The sequence below is a fragment of the Xylocopa sonorina genome, chromosome 8, assembly GCF_050948175.1.
Source record: "Xylocopa sonorina isolate GNS202 chromosome 8, iyXylSono1_principal, whole genome shotgun sequence".
Lineage (NCBI taxonomy): Eukaryota > Metazoa > Arthropoda > Insecta > Hymenoptera > Apidae > Xylocopa > Xylocopa sonorina.
In genome coordinates this window covers 10,586,719-10,607,013 of record NC_135200.1, presented here as the reverse complement: position 1 = coordinate 10,607,013, position 20,295 = coordinate 10,586,719, and the positions used below count along the sequence as shown (strand labels likewise).

General features: G+C 45.4%; 1 protein-coding gene across 1 annotated transcript in view; it reads right to left on the bottom strand.

Moving 5' to 3' along the window:
- Positions 1–20,295, bottom strand: part of LOC143426291 (uncharacterized) — a 292,096-nt gene that overhangs the window by 17,246 nt on the left and 254,555 nt on the right. The gene's annotated exons all lie outside the window — the stretch shown is intronic.

The window sequence follows — 20,295 nt, the reverse complement described above, 5'->3', positions numbered from 1 at the left end:
TCCCCTTTCTGTCCTCTGTCTAGCAAAATTTCACAAAGAGCGCCGATTTTTCATTGGATTTCGCAGTCGAATATTCTTGCAACGAAAAGGAATTCCGACGAAAATGCGAAACTCGTTAGTCTATTTTTCATGAATTTCCGATAATTAATTAATCAACGATCGAATACTGGCCGGAATTCGAGCCGATGAATATACGGATCGTGACAAGCCGGATATTCAATAAAGGGACTCGAAGCATTAAAAAATTTGAAAAATTTCATTCCGTGAAAATCCGTAAATTGCAAAAAGGCGCGGAAGAAGAAATATGTAAAAAAAACTAAAAGACTCCGCAGGTGTACGTTCATCGAATAAATGTTCAAAGCACGAGACGTTAAATAATTCGAAACGACAAGATAAGAGAAACGAGGGTCGTGAAAAATGGAGAACAATCGACGTTCGACCGCAGATCGATAATCGCCGCGCGTGTGTAACGACGCCCTAAATGGCGCGTTAGGTTCGCTAATTACGTGAGAGGAACATCGATAATGCGTGCCCCAGAGAGAGCAAGGGTGCTGTAGAGAGGGTACGGTGTAGAACGGAGAAAAAAAAAGAAGAAAAACAGGGGAGAAGAAACGGCGGTGCTCGACGGTGCGACAGCACCATCGCCACTTCCGGTGTATTCTGCCCGGTTCGACGTGTTTCGTTGTTTCATTCTTCGAAGATCCCCTCGACGCTATATATATATCGCGTGTCTCGCGTTTTCACCGGGTGGAAACGCAACTGCCATTGGCTGTGTGCTTTAACGACGGTGAGAGGGAGTAAAGGGTGGCGCATTGAAGAAGAAAGACGTTTGGAGAACAGCAGGAGGAAGCGTGGGGAACGTCCGATGGATCGCGTTCAGGGGAGACGGAAAGGTCTGTGTTACCAGTGTTAAATTTTCCAAATTCTCGCGCCTTTCTTTCAAAACTGGTAAAAAATATTTCTTGGTAACATTTGCAAAATCTAACACTGTTAAGAGAGACCTTATGCGTTAAGAGAGATTGCCTCTTAATTCGGCGTGGAGAACGTTGGTCCGTTGCCAGATATTCTTGACAGTCACATGAATCGCGGCCAAACGCCTCCAGTATGAAACACAAGGTGGAAAGAAAACGGACTTGCAACTGGAGACCAGCGGAAAGATCGTTCTATTATCCAGAAACACGCGGTGGATATCGTGATTAAAACGGAGTTACCCTTTTAATTAATTCGTTTTAATCGCGCGTAGCTAATCTGTCACGTTGCTCCAGCAATTTCGCGGCTATTAAGTGATCGTCGTTAATTAAGTCGGTCGATGGGGCGGAAGAGCTGACTAATCTGTGCTCGAACGCCTGACGGGCCGATCCCGTGGACTCGATCTTTGAGAAATCACCGGAAAGCGAAGGATCACAGCTGTTACTTATATTTTTCGAGGGAGGCAATCTCTCACTTGTGGTTCGTCCAGGAAAATGGTGTCTCGTAATTCCAGCTACCTCGAAAGTTACGTGTATCCAATCATTAATCAAACAAATTCCATTAAAATCGCGACTTGAGAATTATAAGAAGATAAAAAGAAAAACAACCTAACTCGTAAATAGACATCAATCGAGGAAAATGCAATTCCTCAACCCTTCGATCATACTGGAGAATCCATCTCCTTCCGGACAACAATAACGTTCGAGGTGCATCACCGTCATCGATCAGACGGTGCAGAAGAGACACTCGTTCCCCTCGACGGGGCCGCGGGTTCGTAAGTAGCGTGGGACGGGAAACGGGGTTACTCGGTGGAAAGGAACGAGATTTCGTACGGGGCGGGGGGGCTCGGTGGGAATGGTGACGTGCCAGTGTGGTTACGTTCAATCTCGCGTCACTTCCGGGCTGGATTATTAGAAGTCTCTCTCTGTACCTTCGTCTCGCCGCCGCCCTGGGTGCAAGGACGAGCGGTGCAGCCGCAGGGGATGGGGTCACCGCGGCTGCGGCGACCGCTGCAGCTGCGGCTGCCGATGGCGCTGCCGCCCCCAGCCAGCTCCACGGCATGGCCGGCAACCTGTATCCTGTTTTTGTCAGAAACTGTTAGTACGGTTGTGTCGCACGGTGATTTTGCTCGCGATCATCGTACGGGCTAACAATAACGGATACCGCATGGTGGACACACCCCGCGCTGTATCGAGATGCTTTTGTCTATCGTTTCATGGAACTATAAAATAAAAAGATTTTTCAATAAGAATTCCTCTGGGTCCTCAAGCTTTCAAAATGGTCCAGTGGACTTCTCACGAAAAAAATTGTAATGGTACAAGATGCAGAATCACTGCTACCGTTTATACGTGCCATTCTCTACACTCCTCCAACTCTCAACTCCCATGGAGAGCGCTATTTTCATTTAGCTACGTTTAAAGTTAATGATCCTAACGTAGAAGCAAGGGCCGTGAACACGTATAAAGGTGTAGGTACCGTAGGAGACGCGACACTGCTTAGAGTCGGACGAGCCAGGCCGACCAGTCGTTGACTCGTTTCCCTGCGGAGCGTCGCGCGTCAAAGACAAAAGCATCCGTCAGCTGTCTCGTCGTTAAGACAGAGTCGTTCACACCGTGCGGTATACCTATAGAGGTGTGTGTATTCATTCGAGCGCAGCTTCATTCACGTACCCGCTGGCATACGTGATTTATGATACGCCCGCGTTAATTAAGACACGCTCGACGTTTGTCAGCGTGTGTACGGCCGTTTAGGAACCGTTCGAATGGACACACGGTCGTACGTCGCGTCCTAGCAACCCCTCTATCGGACACCATGGATCTCTGCTTCCTCGGAATTTGATTTGGCAAACGCGAACACTCGCTTGAACGCGCGCGTACGACTGTTTAGAGAGCGGCAGGATTGATGCTCGCGATCATATTTGGAGTTGATTATCGCGCGTGATTCGTTGTTTGCGAAGGGCGGAGGAAAATGATAATTGGATGCGGAGGATAGTACCTATTGATTGGTAGAACGTTTCCGGGACAATTTAGTACGTCTGATTGGTTATCGGACGGGATTATATTCATACCTCTGGTATGGAACATCTCCGATTAGATATTCGGGGATTCGGATTAATATTTCAGGCGGGTCGTGTTTCGTTTCGCTTCACCAATTAAAAGTCACTCGATCCATGGTATCGATTAAGCGTTGGGAATGGCAGCGTGTCGTTAAAGTATTTGTTTCCGTGATCCGTGGCGTTGTTGTTCGTGACACGGAAATACCATTTTGGAAAAGTTTTGCCGAGCGATCGATAGCTTTCGATAAGCACCCGGCTATTACCTTGTCACGAACAAAAATGCCGCACGATCGCCGTTTTGTATATAGAAAATTGCGGTTCTTGTTATGGCATTCTCGGTGTCAGTTAGCGAGTTTTCTTTTTCTTACTACACAATTAACCATTCGAACACATTGGTTCTTTTCGTCGCGTCGCTATCCTCCTTTCACATTGGAACGATCAGATCGATCGGAAAGTCTGCGATCCTACCTTTCTACCCCTTTTTAACCACTCGTATTTCTTTCCTAAGCAAAATGTTTCCAGAGAAATATCGAAACGCTGCTTCTATCTGTTCTCCGAATTGAGATTCACTAGTCGCGATATCAGTTGCAAACGAAACTCGCGCAATCGACGCTTCCGAGCGGCGAGTCATAACGATCGATCGAATTTAACCCAAGTCCTTATCGGCGAGTTACAAGTTCGTTAATTGGCTTGTCCGCGAATGGTCGGTCGTCGCCAAACTCAATATCGTTGGTTCGCGAATTGTCGCGAGAAATGACCCCCCGGATGTAAAAGGAATTCGATATCGTCCGGACGATTCGGCGAAGCGAATTACAACGGGGTGTAGGTAACCAGAGAAACGCAAAACCAGAGTAACCGAATATCGAAACAGATTAACGCCACCACGGAATCACGTATTCAAATTTCATGCAGATCTCTGCCCGTCCGCGTTCCGTAACCGGAGTTCCGGTTCGTTAGGAGCAACGTTCCGATATGGATTTATTAAATTCCTCGTATTCTCGTTTAGTTGCTAATTTCCTGCCCACCCGTTGTCGTCCCTTTCCCTCCGATTTTTTCCACTTTCGAGTGCAATTTCAAATTCCCTCTAGCTTGACAAAGAACGAAGACTCCAGAACAGTCGGAATAAAGGTTAAGGAGCGCAGGATCGGATAGAGAAGAATGGAACGGTATCGATAGATTCCTGTTAGATTTATCCACTCTCGAGAATTTTATTTCGCCGAAGGACGGTGTAAAATTAAGGAATGTCGTCAGAAATGGCAACTGGGACGGGCGTTGAATTTTTACGTCGAACAGATCGATCCTCCTCCGCGTTTTACCACGGTTTTTTACTTTACGACTAGTCGAAACTTCTATTTACGTAATGTCCGTCGACCGTTGAAATTAATCGAATCCCCAGCGTATCCGATACTCACTTCCGCGATCTCGATCATCGATAACGCGCGAGATCTACGATCATTTTTACTGGAAACATATTTGTCCGCGTTTTTCATTTTTTAGTTTTTTTATTTCCTTCGCGGACGGGTCGAAGTTGCGCGACCTCGGTGAGTTTTTTAATTAAAATTCCGCGTTCACGTAACGATCGTCGTTCGACGAACCGAGACAATGTATTATTAATTAACTGTGCCCCTTGTCGACGTTGATTTATTCGCGCGACAATACGGCCCCTATTTAGCCGTGAATATGACCCAACTACTAATTACGACTGCATTTATTTACCGACTCCTCGTCGATACGATTGACGCGCGACCAGCGATGAAATGCGATTATTGTTTTTTCCCGCGCGCGCACCGTCGACACCCGCGTAATCCGTCGAACGGTAAATAAAACTTGCTTGAACGATGAAATAATAGAAATCTGATATTTGTTACTCTCGCGCGAAAGTTGGTTAAACTAAAATATAACTTTACGTTTCTTCTCTCGATATAGCTACCTAATTCTTCGATCGTCGATCTTTAAAGGAGCCGTAGAATTCGATGAGAGAGTTCGCGAGGCTGTTTCACCCATTGTAACGAGGTTCATTCGCGTCGTAGGATCCTCAATGAAATTTCCAATTCTCGTTTCCCCGCCGAACGTTCCTTCCCATAAATTCCAAGGGGCACCGGCTGCGAGCTCGTCAAGTGGGCTTCCTGCAGCCACGCCTCGAGTGCCGCATCGGTAATTAATAGGATCGAATCGTTGCCCTCGTCTGTTCGAATCCGTATATTTCCGGTATTTCTTCTCATAACCGTGGGTAACGTCACAGCGCAACTTTGTTGTCGTTCCCATTTTCCAAATCTTTCGTACAACTTGCGAGTCGATCAAAATTGGGAAGCGTAACGACCATGAACCTTCAATTCTAATTGGCCACGATCACAGCATCCGCGATTGTGGCGTAACAGAATATTTGTTCTAAATAAAACAGATTTATAAAGCCACAATTTAATCGCGACGTTCTTCCGCGTTTAATTCCAGCAATTATTCACGAGCAGTCCATTAGACGTGGAAAAAGGAAGGAAACGCGCGCGAGAAAGCTCCAATTAAATGTTTTCGAATCAGATTCACCCGTGACGAACATTTTGTCACATAACAGTATCCACTCGTGGCACTAATTGTAAGCACTTTAACTCCGTTAAATCCTCGTGAAATCTGCACGGAAAATATCCGAAGCTGGACCGGAACTCGAGCGAAACCAGACGACGCCCTCCCCTTTAAAACGTTCTCCCAGCGTTTTTTCCGCGATATTCGCCAGGCCACGAACGCGACGCGGGACCAGAAGCCTGTCTCCTTTGAATAATTAAACGGACAAATGAAACGCGGCCAGACGGGAATCAATGAAATTTCTATCGCCGGATGGCGGTTGGCGTACGCGCGCGCATACTCGCTCGCCGACAGTCATTCGCGATTACATTGAATAATTAACAGCCCAACGAATTGAGTCGTAATTAATTATGCAAATAGCTGGCGCGTTCAATTTGTTATTAGATTCGTTCGGTCCCGGCGGCGATTAACGAGGCATGCGACAACGAATTCCCGTCGCGTCCGCCCCCTTGCGGTCACCCCAATGAGTTACAAGGAGAACTCTCGCGGAAAATCTACTAAAATGCTGCGAAGTTTGCTGTCGCAAGGTGATGCAATCTGTGATTTATTCTTAGCGATCAGCTTCTCTCGTTTCGTCGTTCACTGAAACGCGTCCAGTTCGATTGGCGGATATTCCATCTATTCTGTATCGCGTCGCTTTCTCGAAGAATCAGTTTAAAAAATGCATCGAATCCAGCTTCGGAAGACGCTTAAATATTCCACGGTGAATCAATCCATTGAGCACACTTTTTAGACAAACAGAGGATCCAAGCCGTAGCCAACTTCCATCGATGCATAAACCTGCCGCTTGCCAACTCGTTGGGCAAACAAAAATTCCACCCATCCAATCATCGAAACTTCGCTGTCGCGACAATCGAGGATCCAACGCCTCCCATATATAATCCATCTTGAAACATTTGGTATCGAAGCGCAGCAGATTCTGCAACCCAGTCCCTCGCGAGAGTTGACTCCTCTCGAGTGTATCGCGGGAAATCATTAAACACCCCATCAGAACGCGAGAGAGGAAGAGAGAGAGAGAGAGAGAGAGAGAGAGAGATAGAGATGGATGGAGGTGGATGCAGGCGAGAGCTGGCGTAACCTTGAATCGATGAAAAGCCATGGAGCACCGGCTGGCGGACTCGCGAATCAATGGGGGTTGGCGCATCGGGGTTTGCGTACGTCGAGAGTCATCGTCGGTTCGCGAGGCTGTGAGTAATTAATACGATTGAATTCTATTCTGCTGGCTGGCGCAGCTTTGAGGCTTTCGCGCGAGAGCGGAGGCTGCGGAACCAGCACGGGGAAGGGTGAAAGAGGCTGGCCCGACGATAGGGTCGCCGGGAGGGCGCAGGGGGTGGGTCTGCTTGCTGGCAGGGTTGCTGCGAGCGATCAATAAACTGCCGCTGCCAGCATCCACCCCTGGATTCGCGTCTCCGTCCTCTCTGTTACTCTTCCTTTTCCCTCTATCTCACCCTCCCGTGTGCTCTCTCTATCTGTCTCTTTCGTTCTTCCTTTTTCTCTGTCCCTCTAAAAGCCTGCTTTCTCTATATCTTTCCTTCTCTCTCTCTCTCTCTCTCTCTCTCTCTCTCTCTTTCTCTCTACCTTGTGATCTGTATTACTCCCTTTGGTCCTCTTCTATTTTTCCTCGTATCTCCCCTTCTCTGACTTGTTAAGCTTCCCTTCCTGTTTCTCTATATTCCTCTGTACGTCTCTCTCTCTCCCTCGCGAAGCTCCTCTTCATTCCTTTCTCTATGTTTCTGCTTCCTGTTTTTGCACATCCGTCCTCTATTTTCCGTTCTCCTCTTTGTCTCTTTTTCGTTGATTCTCTTCTCGTTCGTTGTCTATCTCGCATTCCGTTTCTTTCCTCCCTCCAGCACCGTCTCTTCTTCCTTCCACACCCCAGCGATCTTTTTCCACCATGCGCGTCTCCTCTCGAGAAAGCGCGCCGTCTCTATCGTCCGCGTTATCTACGGTGCTGTTTTTTCCTCCCCCTGCGGCTGGGTGGACAGTCTTAAGAGGTCCCCCGTCTCCGTCTGTGTTTGACTCGAGACTAAATTTTATTTTACGCTCTGCTCCCGATCGATATCGCGCGCGTCCCTCTCTGGATACGCTCTTCCGTCGAATCGACTCCTCGCCTAGCGGTCGTACCTCTTTGTCGGTTAAGCCACGTCGGATTTCACTCTCGATTTTTGTCGTCGTTTCTTCCAGGGACGTCTCGATTTTCACTCCCTAAGGTTATCTCGTTCTTCGCGTTCCTGGATGCACTTTCACTTTCCACACCCGAAACGTTTGCACTGGAGTCCATTCAATTTCGAAGCACACGAACCTTCACTTCGTTACATATACTCGTCCTTCCACTTTACGACTGAAAATACTGAAAACTCTGTGCAATGGTTGCCCACTTTTCCCCTGTTCTCCCCGCTATAATATATTACCATCTGTAATCCTTTAATATTCCACGATTCCCCACCGTCGCTAAATATTATTCCTTCCCACCCCTATTTGCCCTCGAACCACTTTCCCTTTTCTTTCACGCGATTCACCCCGTTGCCTCTCCCTTTCGTTAACCCACCCCCCGATCTCTTCCTCGTCCCGTCTACGCGTCCCAGCCTCCCCTGGAAGAGCGCAATAAGTCGTAACAAGACGACTGCTGGGCGAAACAGCTCTCGAATTTCTCTCGTCTACCGTGGCGATTCCTTTCCCGCGGTATTCCCCGCGCACGTAACCACCGAAGAATCCTCCGCGGTGAAAGGGACCGATTTCTTCGACGCTTCCACCGTGAAATCGTATAAAGGGTTTCCATCCGGCGAGTGCCTTCGATCTGGAGTACCTTTAAACGCGAACTGGATACGGATGCTCTTTGAGGAACGCTCGGAGGGTCTCCTACCCATTACGTTTCCGCCTAACGTCCGATGTAATTTCACCGCCCCTCTGATTTATGCCTTTCTATCGACAAATTGTAGATACGGGATGTCGGTGTGATTTACGGAGGATGAGCAGGAGGAGAGAGCCGCGAGAGGATCGAATCAAGGAGGAGAATCGTCGAACGCGAACTCGTAGCGATCGGCAGCGGGCGGCATTCGCAAGGGTCCAATCGGCGACTTAGCCACGCTGGGATTAAACGAGAATCGCATTTAGAGAGACCAACTAATTCTTCGCTCGACGAGTGCAATTTTTCGCTGAACCAACCACGATTCTGAGTGTTCGTCTCAAAGAATTCGAGAATCACTGGTTTAAGCGAAATCGTTCGGTAAGAGAAAGATAAAAAATGGTTGAAAATATTGGAGATCGATCAGATCCGATGGTCGAATAACAGACGCGAAATCGCATCGATCCGCGTCGACGATTCGGGACAAGTGTGCAAGGGGGTAGATACGTGGGTGGCAAGAGAAGTAGAGCTGGAACAGAGCACACACATCGAGACAGACGGGGTACACAGCCCCGTGGGCGAAAAGTCAAATGCATTAGGGTAACCACAGTCGCATGAGCCACGAGTAAAGCAACAGTGATTAGGTGTACGTGTGTGGAGGTTACTCGCTACTCCTCTTTGCCAATTACGCGTGGTAACGTGAACGTTCTTGGGGGGGCCGGCTAATGGTAATCGTCGGACGGGTCTGGCAATTTTGACCTCTCCCGGGCAGGGAGAGCGGGAAACCGCTGGATCGACCCTTTTCGATTTGGGATTCAATCCGGGATGTACAGGGTGGCGCGTCAGGAGAGGAGGAACGACTCACTTTTGCGAAAGATTCTTTTCTCTCCTCTAAATTTTCATTTAAAAAACACGCCTGCTATCTCGAGAAGTCTTTTCTTTCGAACAGAGCAAAGCAGTTAAGACGTTCGCAAAATTCTTTCGACGGAAGTAAGAACACGCGCGATGCTTCAGAAATATTTGAGATATCTGAGAGCGAAATAGATGTTTTATTTGAAAGAATTTCTTGGTAATTGAAGTAGAGCATGTTTGCGTGTGACAGTGAACGAAATCGTTGTTCCGTAGAGCGTAAAGCGCGCGCGATATTTCAGGGATATATTCCAGCGCGAAGTAAAGTACGCGCGATATCGCGGAGATATTTCCCCGCGCGACTCAAGTACGCGTAATACTTTAAAAATTCATCCGGAGCAAAAAGTGGCGCAGGTGATACTTTAAAAATATTTTCCCGGGCGCGGCGAAGTGCGAGTGACATTTTAAAAATTGCTCGCGGCCGAAGTAAATCGCGCGTCACGTCTGAAAAGTGTCACTTCTTTGCGAAGCGAAACACGCGAGTTGTCCCGCGATTCTTTCTCCCCCGTCGAGGCCGTCTCGAAAGAGTATCATCGAGATCGTTTCGCGCCGCGCGCTATCTTAATTGAAAATCTCGAATGAGAATTAATTGGCGCGAAGACGCGAAACGTTTGACGCGATTTTCACTCGCGCAGCTATAATTACTTCCTTTGTTCGAATTAGAAAATCCGAGTTCACCGAGTAAAGCCAGTCCTGATAACGAGTAAAAGTTCGCCAGCGAAGTGCTCGCGCTTCGACGAGTGGATCAAGTTTGCGTCAAAGAAAGTGAACTGCACGCGAGAGGGATTCGGCGAACTTTTACTGGGAACAACTGCCGCGGTTCGCTCTGGTAACAAGCGAAACTTGCTTCTGCGAAATTTCCACCGTCTGAGGGGTTTCGCGTAATGGTAATTTTCACGGTGCGCGAAACCGTTTAAAACGCCTCTCAGCGACACGGTAAATCGAAGCGACGGAATCTTTCGCAATTGTATCGATCGTTCGGAAGTCCACGACAGGAGGGATGAGACTTTATTGTCCGAAGGTGCGAGAGCCGGAAGTTCGTTGCCTGGACGAGCAACCAACGTGTTCCTGAAGCGGTAACAAAATGCATTCTCGGCTGGATAACAATTAGTAACAACGATCTCGCTACACAGATAAATCGAAAACTCGCAACTCTCAAAAAGGAAACGAAAGAAAAAGAGATAGATAGATAGATAGATAGAGATAGAGAGAGAGAGAGAGAGAGAGAGAGAGAGAGAGAGAGAGAGAGAGAGAGAGAGAGAGAGAAAGAAAAGGGAACAGAAAAAACGAACGAAAGGAAAAAACGTGGTCTGAGCCTCGTCACAGCTGTTCATCGATCATAATCCATGCACTAAGAAACGAATCGTTCCAGAAGTGTGACAATCATAATTGTAATAACGATAATAATGGTAATAATAATAATAATAATAATAGTACGTATCGTATGTAATGATCTCGTATACGTAAAGCCATTCAACAGAAGGTAAACGAAAATAAAACGTAAAAATATAGACAACAGGTACTGTACTTCCGAGCAATGTGAGTAATTACGCAAAGGAAGATAAATAAACTGAAAAAAGGGTAGATGCAGAGATTAGTAGAAAATACGTGAGAGCTTCTACTGATGTTCGACGTGTCTAAAACGAGGAGAAGGAACGATTAAAAACGAAACGAGCTACCTATCAGCCGATTATCCAACGGGGATAAAAAAAAAGCCCCGTTGCCTCGAGTTGTGCCAACACGTTTAATCCGATCGATCGCGTTTTATTCCGTATCTACCGTGTTTTACCCCCCCTGTGTACACGCGTTTCTTGCGTGCGCCACTGTTTTTCGTCGAGTCACGTCGGTTCGTTGATCATCGAACGGTTTGCGATATCTGTTTGTCGTTTTTCTCGACAGAGGAACCGTCAGGAAGGTAGCCAACAGCTACTTCGGACCTTAAATTTTCTTCTAACACAAGGGAAGCGTTGGAAAATTTTTGAAAAATTTCGATACGTTCGCAGTTCCCATTTTTCATCCTACGATCGTTACGTGTGTTTATCTCGAGGTAAACTCGTGTCGAGTTTAATAGATACCCCAGGCTCGCAGACTAAACATAACCAGCCGAATCGATCGAGAAAGGAAAACACCATTTCCAGGTAACCGCCATCGCAACTAATAATACGTTCCCCATCCCCTTGGACCCGTTTATCCGACGCGTTTACACGAACTATGCGATTGTTCGGTGTCTCGCTATTCTGCGCAATGAAACCGTGAAAAGAGGAAACGACGTTCACCTCGTCTGTTTTAATCGGTTGCACGTCGAGAGCGTGTACGAGAACGCCCCTCGTTAAAGAAAAACGGAAACGAGAAGAGAGAGAGAGAGAAAAAAAGAGAGAGGGAAAGAAGAGAAGAGACGATAAAGTAGAATGGTGATAGAAGAAAATACAAAGTCATATTCTTCCCCTTTTCTGTCTGTTCCAAGGAGGGGAGGATTATCTGTCGAGCTTTCAAAAAAGCGCACCCCTTCGAGAGGTGACTACTAATTGCTGGCGGTGTTTGCACGCTCAGCGGTAACTAATTAACGCTACGCACTGAGACTAATTAGTGAATGCCAGGCTAAACAATCAGTAAGAAAGGTGAACGTATGGATGTACTCGTGTCTGTTGAATACGGGTGACGCTATCGACGGTGACGGAGCTCGCGTTTCCCTCTACTTCGCCCCTTGTCGTTTGTGAATTTTAAAGAGAACTATAATGAGTCTGAGTTTCAAAAGTATCGTACGTGGCGAAAGGAAATTTTTAACACGGTCCAAGTTTCTTGAGCAGCAAGAATAATTTGTGCAATTTACGAAAGATTTATCGAAATATCGTACGAAATGGGGTGAGAAAAATTTGGATCGTGTCGAAATACGAACAGCGAGCTACGTTACCGGGGCAATCGGCGTCCGAACGATGCGATACGAGAATTAATTAGTTACCACTAAATCAAAGGCGGCACTTGTCGAGCATGCAGCAACCTTCGCCCGGCCAAAAAATTACTGTCATGTCTCTCGCCAACTAACACACCGTGCCACGATCCAATAACATTAATCAATGACAAGAATTCCAAAGAAAAAAAAAAAAAAAAACAAGAAAAATAATCAACGAGATGGATAAAGACAATCAACGTGAACACAAAGAGTGTAAAGAAAATAATACAAGAAAAAAAAGGAGAGTGGAAGTAACGATAAGAATGTGAAAATAAAATAAGAGACTGAAATGAGATATAAAAATATGGAAAAAAAAAGAAGTTAACGAAAAGAAATGAAAAAGACATTAGATTGTGCCGCCATGGCAGCTCGTACCGGAAAAAACAAAAGGAGAACAAAATCAGCGTCAGAATTCGAGAGGACATTACTGTTACAAGGAGGAACGGGTGAGAACACAGCGAGAGAGACGCTAATTGAAAAGAAGATAACGTTACGTTCTTCAACGAGAGAAGAGAGTTGAACGGAAAGAAAAAATAATATCAACGAAAGTATTAACAAGAACGAATAAAAGGAAGCGTTCTCTGGTAGACGGCATGCTTTTCTCTTCCCCCTCGTTACATTCCTGCTCGCGAATGCCTTTCAAAAAACGCGAGCAATTAGCCAGTACAACTTGCATTACCGACACTCCGCCTCTCTCTCTCTCTCTCTCTCTCTTTTTCTCTTTCTCTTTTTCTTTCGTTTTTCTGGCCTTCGGTTTTCTCCGTATTCAGAAACTAGAGTGATGGTTAAATGGACTCGAGATGCGATCGACAGAGGCCGGCTGGCTCGAAGAAAAAGAGAGAAAGGCGAGGAACAACGAAGAGAATAAACAAGACCAAAAACTAAGAGTGAGAGAGAGAGAGAGAGAGAGAGAGTCAGAGAGTGAGAACAAATTAAATGAAAAATAAAAAGTGTGAAGAATTAAAAGAAAAAAAAAGATAAATAAATAAAACGAAGGAAAATAAATAGAGATGAAGAGAGAAAAAAAGAAAACGTACGTGTAAGATACACTAGGAAACGCAAGATCGTTTCCGCAATCCATACTACTCAGCTCTCGTATATACGTGTACGTAGGTGCAAAATATATATATATGTATAGTAATTTGTACGACTGCCAGGACGGACGTACCATAACACGTGAAATTATAATATAATAATAAGGTATAGTCACATATGTATCCGTACGGGCGTCGATGTTATTCTCATTCGGAGTAAGAAAGAAAAAAAAAAAAAAAAACAAGAGGAGTAAGAAGTGAAAAAGAGAAATGAAAAGTTCCAACGATCGGAAACGAAAACGAATTATCTTTTTTGTCGTTTGTCGAATGTTCGTTACTTTTTCGTTTGTGTTCCGTTTGAATTTCGAACGATGACATGCATACGAATACATACGCGTTATCGTTACGTATATTAAATATAGATATGTACGGTATATATATAATAATATATATATATATAATGTATTCACAGGTGAATCTCATATGAAGGCAAGCCAAGGCCACGACATGAGACGTGCAAATTAAAAAAGGTAATAATTATTAAAAAAAGAAGCAAGTAAAAAATTCTCTCCCAAAACCGCTTTCCAACCACAACCAAGCACAACCACAGGCAAGGTACGGGCCTTTGTCAACGAGACAGTCATCAACCAGTGAATATGTGGCGCATTACCGTGATTATTATATATATGTAATAGTAACAATTTGAAAAATCTATATATATATATATATATATGTAATGTATGTATATATATATACGTATGAAGTACGAAAGATGGGTTAATTAAAATGGTATCGTGGATAGATTCGAACGAGAAGAGGAATTCATAGAGGCTGTAGGCGGAGGGCTAAAGAGAAGATTAGGATAATTAAGGATAAATTAATAATACGTGTAGAGAGGAGCCAGTGACGAGCACCGTCGAAGGGTGATCGTTAATACGACTATTGTTTAACCACAGTGGTCGGTATTATTAATTCGTAGCAATCGGTTAAACGAATCGACGAGTAGTTCGATCTCGATTCGACGAACGTAATGGCGGAACGGTGCTGGCTATAGGAATTGTATATGTATTTTTAATCTTTTTTTTTTTTAATCGAAAATCGTACTATTTTTTGACTCGATGACCAAATATTAGACACTCGATACGTATTCTAATTTTCTTTTTTTTTTTTTTTTTTTTATTTGCAAGACATTGAAGTGATATTTCAGAATTGATGGAATTGTGATTTCAGGAATTTTTCGTACGTTCAATACTCCACATAACAGGGTTAATTTATTCACATGCTACGTTAAATATGAGAAGCTACTAATTGTAAGATTATTCTACTCGTTTATATACATTACCATATATATATATATGTATATATGAAAGTACACGTTAATCAACAAAAACATTCAAAACATATATGTATTATGAAGTGCTCTATGCATCAACCATCTGATTACTAAAAAGTTTCCCCCATTCTCCCCGTTGTTCAACCCCGTTGCGAAACGGCCCCGGAGATCTCTCTACTTGCACAATCTACAATACCATCTCGAACAAACTAGAGTGTCCAAATCATCCACAGTTACCGCACAAAAGCCCAGCACTGATGCGCCATACGTGCGTCGTCGCGAGTGTCACAGAATGAACTCGAGACTTGCTTGCAGCCAGTTATTCATTAAACAAGAATGATACGTGTGAAACGAGAAAAAAAAAAATATATAGTAGAACGAGAGAGAGTGCTTTTCTTTTTAGAGACTGGTGGTGTTTGCGAGCAGTGTGCGCCGCGATCCGGCCAGATTAATCGATTAATCGAGTACAAAAAAAAAAGAGAAAAAAAAATGGTGGAATCAGACAGCCAGAGGTTGAGAAAAGGTCTGGACGGGGGTTGAGGCGGGAGAGACAGGAGAGATCGTTCGTGAGAGGGTAACGAAATAGTACGAGGACTATATAAGGTAGGCACAGAGCGATGGGTTAATGTAGTAATCGTTACGCTAAAAATTAATCAAATCATACGAATTATTACGTACGAGAATACCTCATGCTTTTACCACCGGACAGAGGAAACCCTAGAGACTAAAAGCTAGCATAGGCGAGACTCGTATATATATATATTGTTTCTGTTTAAAAAATATTATATATATGTTTGGTTTGCATTCGACACTAAGAAATAATCCCGACCTTTCTCCTTCCATATCGTCGCGTATTGGCGTCCGCTGCCCTTCGACTATGCCCCCGTATCCGTTCTCCACTTCCGGCCAGGGGGTGGACACGGAACACACATGATGCCAGCGTCCAAGAGAACGGGGGTCGATCGTCTACCAACTGCTCTCTTCTCTTCTTCCGCTTCTGTTCTATCCGTTCTCTATCTCCTTCCACGATTTCATAGTTTGCGTTCTATCGTCTATACTGCTTCTTTTTTTTAAATATTTTTCTATCGACAACTTTTTCCTCCGAATCCAAGGATTCCCTTTGGCCTCCTCTTGTTCGTTATTCAGACGTCTTTCGTGGGCTGTGTTTGCTCTCAGCGAACAGTACCGTTCGCGTTCGATCGTTTCTTGCGTCTGAGATGTGGCAGAGAAGTTCGTCCAACAACTTCCGGCCACTCTTCTTAGGAATTCTCTCGCCATTCGATAACGATCCTCCTTACTCTTCAGCCGTCGCTGTCTTCCTCCGAGCTCGCGCCACCCTCTCCGTCGTTCTTGACCTTTTCCTTGGCTGCTCAGCGGAGGGACCATATCCCTCCTCGAGGATAGCTTCGCGCGTTCGAAGGGGTGGTTCAGCTCGCTCGAGGCGTCGAAATACCAAGCTTCCGTGTTTTGTTACGGTCGAAGGTCAGCGGAAATATTTATATACCGCTACTTAAATATCGCGAGCGATCGATAAAATTGTTGGAAAACGATTGCGCTCCGTCGCGATTTAAAAATTCTGCTTTTTCTAGTTCCTCCACTTTGGAACTTCTATCGTCGCGTCGATGATGGACGCTCGATTTAGATTAACATCGCGCGGTATTTCGATGTCTCGCGCGATTTGAATGTTCAATGGACGATGTCACGGGAAACGGTGGTTTCTACGAACGCGGAAAGCTATCGCTTCGAAGCGGGACAGCGTCGTGTCGCTGGTTCCTTCTACGGTGTTGCTTGTCCGTCTCTCTTGCTGGTGGCAAACGTGCACATCGACGATGTACAGCAACAACGATCGTGGGCGCGGTAGCAGCAGTGAATCGCATCAGCCGACAGAGAGCAGGAAACGAACACACAGAGAACGTGAGAGCACGGCAGAGAGACACGGTTTTGCAACGACCTTGGAAATGCGTTACGTGTGAAGATAGGTGGTATACACGTGGCATGCAAACGGTGTGACGGGGCTTCTGGATACGGTTCTCGAGCGTGTCGGACAAGCTTTAAGGGATCCCTGTTGAGCGATAGAACAATTCAAACTTTATCGTTACTCCTCTACCATTACACTCTATCCTATATCAATACAATCTCTTTTAAATGTTTAAAAATGAACAAATTTTATAATTTCTCGCGAGTACAAAAATTGCGCGAACTCGGATAGTCTTGTCTCGTGAGCAGATTAGTCTGAAATTGGTCCATCGCTCGATAGGTCCCGATATCTACCGGGTTACAATCGATTCCGAGCTTCTGATCGCAGTGTTACTCACTGAAAGCTAGACGCCACTAATCAAGACCAAAAAAAGCCTACTGCATGCATTCCTCCGAACTCTGTCACGCTCTTTCGCGACCTAAACGACGGGAATCCCTCGCGAGCACTATCGATTCGTCGTCACGATAGAACGATTCGTCGTTCGACACGACGAACTCTCAAGGAACAAGGATTTCCAGGATCTTCCGAATAAAAAAGGTCAGAGTGAATGTGGCGCGACGCGATTAACAATCGCGACTGGTCTACCTTATTTGAATAAGATCGATGCCAGACATCGCCCTATCAGAAAGTTTCACGAGGGTAGAAGAGGAGTATTTGTGTTGAAGAAAGACAAGTAAAGAGGAAATCGGAGCTCCGATAACGAGATTAATTCAAGAGCGACAAACGAACGAAGGGAACGACCGATCTAAGGGGATGAGAACAAAAAAAAGTGGACGAAGAGATTGGAAGTGAAACGAGCGATGCATGCCACGCAATTGAACCGCGAGAATGGACAATGACAATTCCTCGTGTTTCATTTTTTTTTCGTAAAGTAGAAAAATTCTTCTTTATTGCCTGGCCAGAAAACACATCGAATCTCTTGGGATTCTTCGAAGAACAATGCGCTGATTTCTTCTTAAACGCGCGTGTAAATCATACGTTGAAATCTTGACCGCAAAAAGAATCATAAAAGACATGTTTGGTATCAAAATTGAATACAAAATTGTCGTATATTTTTCAGAGAGAGAGAGAGAGAGAGAGAGAGAGAGAGTAATCTCGTAAAAAGTTTGATTTCTCTTTTTGCATTGTCAGGATCTCGAAATTCCTCTCGCGTAAAACTAAATTCCAGCCCTGCGTCAGTTAACCGAAAACAGTGAAGAGTCTATCTAGACGAGCTATCTAAGTAAGTGGAACTCAATCGATCCGTTCGATTCCCTGTTTTCTCCAGGAACACTGTCTCACATCATATCGCGTCTCTCCTCGCTTCGTCCGCACTTCTCTCTCCGTTGCGTGCGCTTTATCGTTCACAGTTCTCCTCGTCTCCGCCGTCTCGACGTCTTCTTCCATCTTCGCGTTCACTCCCGACTGTTTTTACACTCCGATTGTCGCCACTTTGTCACCATCGTTTCCGTCGAACGTCGACGCCGGCGAAACGCAGCCCGCGTTTCGTAACGCGAACAGTCAAAACGGAGGAAAGACGCGACGCGCCACTTAGCGTTTCCGCGTTCGACCCGGAAATGGACGCGATTGCGAACGCGTCCGTTCCGTGGAAAGAGGATCGGTCGATCTGACTGCTGGATCGCGAGAATCGAGTTCACTTTGCAGCTGCAAAGGCGAATCTTTTCGTTTCGAAGCTGTTATATATCGTGGTAACTTTGGCTGGTAGCTTGTATGATGAGCTTTCTTTGGAAAAATACTGCTCAGGCGCATCGAAGCTTATTTCGTAGCCCTGCTTTCTTTCGTCGAACTTTATCACTCTCTCTGTAGCGCGTACAGGGTGTTTCAGAATATGTGGAAAGCACGAATAGAGCTGATTCATTCGGTGCACTAAAATAAGTAGAAATATTCATGCGAACGCGAACCTGTTCGAAGTTAAATATGGCCTTCTGAGTCTCCTGAATTTCTCGAAAGATTCGTAAGCAACAGTGATCATACCATAGATATATCTTTGTAGAAACTATATTTCTTATTTTAGCTAACTGAATCAGCCTCCGCGATATTTCTCACAATATTGAAGACAACCTGTACGATAACAGTTTCACGCGAAAGTTAATTAATACTGTCAGAGTCGCTAGACTATCTAGAAATATTCGTTAAGGCCATTTACAGATCGTCGACGAATTCTTTTTCCGCAAAACTCGTTACAAAGTCTCGGTGCGTACATCGGACGAGAAGTCGACGGTGATTATGGTCACCCTATGGAATGCATCGTTTACAATTAAAATAACTGGTTGCCCATAAACGGGCACACGTGCCGGAAAAACCGCGTCTACAAAGCTATAAAAGGTAACTCTCTTACGATCACTAGAAAACAATACCCTGTATCGATTCACGACTTGCTTCTAGGTAAATCGGCTGAAACATCGTGTTAAAAAGTACAAAAGCTTACGGCCTAGTCCCGCGTCGTGGAATGTTGTAAAAAATACTATCGATTACCCTGTAGTTCCGTTGACTAACGCTAAACCTTACGAGCTAACGCGATCCGCGAAACGTCGCCGGGAACAAGAAAAACGAGCCATCGGGAGCGTGCTCCCAGCTATCGATCAATTTCTTCTCTAAACGCGCCTCAAGAGGAAGCAGAATCGACGGTTTTTCCTCGGTCGCGAGCGTGGTCGCTCTCTGGCGGAATCGCAATTCAAGGGTGTGCTCGTTCACGGCGAGGTTTCCCGGTTTGGCGACGAGAAATCGTTCTCTTGCGATTAGGGATCATCGATTCGTCGATGGAGGAAGGGCAGAGGCTCGCTCTGTCTCGGGCTGACCTACCACTGACCGATAGACGCTACCCGCGTGTGGCTACTTCTACTTCTTTCTGGCTTACTCGTCGCGAGTGTGCGTGGATCTCGTCTCGATTCGGAAAAAATTGCGATTTGTGGCCGGTCGAAATCACGATGGCGGGAGGCTTGAAAGATTTCAAGCTGACAATCTATAAGTTAGGGATTAGAGATCGCAACGATAGGAAATTTGAAAAGTTTAAAGCACTTCGAGCAAAGAGTTCGAATGTAAAAAGAATCGAGGGACCTGCGATTAAAAGTGTTCTTCGCACAGAGCGCAATTTTCCTTCATACCAACGATTTCCGCCTCTTTCCTAATGGAGAGACCACGAACTGCTCCTTTCACGTCGGAACAAACACTTCCGTGCTTGCTACACGTGTCTACATATACATCCGTATGTGTGTGTGTGTGTGTGTGTGTGAGAGAGAAAGACGAGGGATCAGGGCCTGGTGTGTGAGCACGAGCTCTCCCTCGTACACAAGGGCGGGAGAAGACGAGTGAGAAGAAAGAGATTAAAAAAAAAAAAGATATATATATACGAGGAAAAAAAAACATTTCTCAAGAGTAGAGTATAAGACAGTAGTACGCGAGCTGGTTGAACGACGAGCAATTAGTTGTAGGTAAATAAAGTCTGTACACCCACCTTGGTTCTGCTGGAATCATCGAGAACCCTAAAAAAAGAGCAAGAACAGGGGTGTGTGGGGGCAGTCTGGGGGGTAGTCTGGGGCTGGGGGGTTAAAAAACGCGAGGACCATCTAAGGGTCAGTGCTAGACCTGTGGCAACGCGTGAAAACGACGCGTTCCCGGCTCCATTCTCATTTGCTCGTGAAAAG